This window comes from Epinephelus moara, chromosome 6 (assembly GCF_006386435.1).
Source record: "Epinephelus moara isolate mb chromosome 6, YSFRI_EMoa_1.0, whole genome shotgun sequence".
Classification (NCBI taxonomy): domain Eukaryota; kingdom Metazoa; phylum Chordata; class Actinopteri; order Perciformes; family Serranidae; genus Epinephelus; species Epinephelus moara.
Window position 1 is genome coordinate 415,233 of NC_065511.1, and position 3,400 is coordinate 418,632.

Consider the following 3,400-nt stretch of genomic DNA (forward strand, 5'->3'; position numbering starts at 1 on the left):
TATTGGGCTTTATAAATAAAATTGATGATTGATTAAAAGAATCAGAACAGGAATCGTTAAAATTCAAACAATGCCTGATCCTAGTGCTTTTTTAAAAAAAAAAATCAGTTAACATGAAAATCACAATTCTTTTCTTCGACGATTCCGAATCGATTCATTAATCCAAAGAATCGATTTTTAAAAAAAAAAAACAAACAAACACTAGGATCAGGCATTGTTTGAATTTTGACGATTCCTGTTCTGGTTCTTTTAAGAGGTGGGTTCAAAATGTTTGCATTGTCTAAATGAGGTGAGTTGTTTTTCGGCGGCTTCTTCGTTGTTTTTCAGCGGCTTCTTCCTTGTTTAACTGGCAGTTGACGGACTGCAAACCAAAGACGAAGCACAGATGAAAATTGTTTACAAACTGTTTAGGGGAATCGAAATTAAAACTTCTTAATGATTCTGATGAAACTGAAATGTTAGAACAGGTTCAATTTGATTCTCGATGCCCAACCCTAAGCAGCACTTTTAATTTATTTTTTGATAACTTGAATCTATTATTCTTGAAGTCACTGAGAATTCAGTTTTCATTTGTGCAAGTTAAGCTTGAATAAATGTTACCTTTTGTCTTAAGTTTGCCTTTGTATATTTGATTATTGCAATCAGTTGATTTGACTTTTTCACATATAAAAATGACATAATTTTGTACATACTTAACTCTGCTTTCATGCCATAATTTTCCATACTGTCTCTCTTCGTGCACAGCAGACTGGAGTAGAAATTAAACACCCCTATGTACTGAATCAAGAATCAATTTTTGAACCGGGAATCGTTTTGAATCAAGAATCGATTTTGAATCGAATCATGACCCCAAGAATCAAAATGGAATCGTGAGGTACCCAAAGATTCACATCCCTAGTCGTCATGGCTCAGGCAGGATGAAGATGGGGCCTCCGCGCAGTATGTGCTGCTCCTGAGAATCACCGGCCCAAACCTCCCGGCAGACACGTCCCCGGCAACACTGAGCACAGCGAGAGTCTCCTGACAGTTTCATTTTTAATTCCAGCCAGGACAAAACAGGAGTTTTTTTCTCATGTGTGCACTGAACAGTAAAGATTTGTAAAAGATTTGTTATCAGACTGCTTGTGGTCCCCACTTTACGCATGTTGTGGTCAACACAAGCCTGGCCTTAATACTAGTAACTTTAAATGGTACACACTACATTTTGAATCTGTCATTACTGTGCCACCTCAATATTATTCAGTTTGGATCTGTTGGATCCATTTCGATCAGCAGCCGCTGGGCGGTGCTGTGACAATAATATACCTGTTTATTTAAAGGCCACACTAATTGAGACAGGTGTGTCGCATACTGGAGGTCTATTGTTTTTGACCGTGGCATGGACTGTGTGATGACAGTGCTCTTTTTGTTGAATTTTGTGAACTCCAAGCGGTAAAATAAATGGATTGACATATCTGCTCAAAAGCCATATGAGTGTGGACGGCTGATTTTGTGAATTTTGAAATATATTGGTGTTTTTTACAACGACGGAGGACGAGAGCACGCCAGCCACAGGAGGAGCCACGCGTCCTTTAACAGAACCAAACGGTGCGTCAACAGGATCATTAGATTAGTTATATTCAAAGTATAAACAAACTGAGGAACGTAAGGGTGACAATGCTGCTAGCATCATTCTATAGGACTATTTAAACAAATACAACACAGACATCAATACAGTTGCTTGGTTTTATGGACTTGCAATCACATCCAGGTCATAAATAAACATAGTTGTACTTTTTAATCCCAGTTTTCATGAAGTGGATATTTGTCGAGGCTCACTGTTGCAAGATAGTAGCTATGTCCCAATTCAGGGTCTGCATCCTTCGAAGGACGCGGCCTACGCAGCCTCCGAAGGCTAGTCCTTCGGGGCACCTCCGGAGGACTCGTCAACCGTTGTTAAATGGGTCGGTCTAGCCTACGGAGGATTTCCTGGTTGCGTCACCACGTCATGATTCCTGTCGCCCAAGCTCGGGAAAAACACAACAGACGGCAGCGACAAACGGACATACCGGCGATAAAATGGGGCTAGAGTTTGTCATTTTGTTTATTTAATTTACTTTTTGATTGAGGAAAAGGAGAGGCGGCTCCGGCGACACCGGCGGCTCGTTTATCTCCGGCTGGGGTAAAATAAATGAATTGACATATCCGCTCAAAAGCCATATGAGTGTGGACGGCTGATTTTGTGAATTTTGAAATATATTGGACAACGGAGGACGAGAGCACGACAGCCACAGGAGGAGCCACGCGTCGTTTAACAGAACCAAACGGTGCGTCAACATTAGTTAAAAACAACCTCTTAAATTAATCATATAGAAAAGTTAAATTATAATCCTGACCTGTTCGTTGTTCATCACAACCTCGGCTCACGCTGGCCGACGGGGAGACCTGAGCAGGAGGAGCCGCGGTGCATTGGGAACAGTGACGGGCATCGGAGGTCGGAACCGGGCAGTGGACCACGCAAACACTGTTAATCCTGATGCAAGGTTCAAGGAGTTGACAAAAAAAACATTACATGTATCTGTGGAAAGAAGTGGAAAAAAGGCTGAAAATGTTATACATGCAACTGATAACAGCATACTACAGATTTTACAGCGGCAAAATCAAATATCTTAACTGCTACTACAACAGCAAAGGTCAAGTCAACTTCGGCAATGAAATGAAAATCACAGCAGCCTATATGGAAAAGGTCCTCAACTGGCCTACTGTTAAAGCTGAAAATGTTTCATCACTCCAAGATTATGCTTTATTTCTGCGTGGCTGCAATAATGCAATGTCTGATCTGCCTGACATGAGAGAACTGGACATGTCTGCCAACCTCAAAATCATTATTTCAAAGCTTCCCTTTAACCCTTGTGTTCCCCTTCAAAAAAGTTACATCCATGACCCTTCAAGTGGACTAAAATGTCCATTTTCTAGAAACTTTTGTAGTGTCCTAGAAAAGGTCACGGGGGGTGATTTTTTACATGGGGGTGTCATTCTGGGTGAAATTTCAAAATCCCAACTTTCAGCAAAATCCATTATTTGACCCTGTAATGCATTTTTATCCCATCCATGACCCTTCAAGTGGACAAAGATGTCCATTTTCTAGAAAGTGTCCAACAAAAGGTCACAAGGGGGGTGATTTTTGTCAAGGGGGGGTCATTTTGGGTTAAATTTGAAAATCCCAACTTTCAGCATGAAAATCCATTATTTGAACCTGTAATGCATTTTTATCCCATCCATGACCCTTCAAGTGAACAAAAATGTCCACCTGTCATTTAGCCATTTGTATTGTTGCTGGGATAAATATATATATATATATATATATATATATATATATATTTTATTTTATTTATATATATATATATATATATATATATAT

General features: G+C 39.9%; 1 protein-coding gene across 6 annotated transcripts in view; it reads left to right on the forward strand.

Annotated features, from left to right (window-relative positions):
- Positions 1-1,373: 1,373 nt before the first annotated feature.
- LOC126391229 (putative nuclease HARBI1) overlaps positions 1,374-3,400 on the forward strand; it is a 5,343-nt gene continuing 3,316 nt past the window's right edge. For 3 of the 6 annotated variants that reach the window (XM_050045846.1, XM_050045851.1, XM_050045848.1), the window contains exon 1: positions 1,970-2,306. The gene's annotated coding sequence lies outside the window, so the exon portion shown is untranslated. Of the gene's footprint in view, positions 1,588-1,969; positions 2,307-2,378; positions 2,523-3,400 lie in introns of those variants that run through there. The other 3 variants (XM_050045847.1, XM_050045850.1, XM_050045849.1) reach the window with 2 other exon arrangements.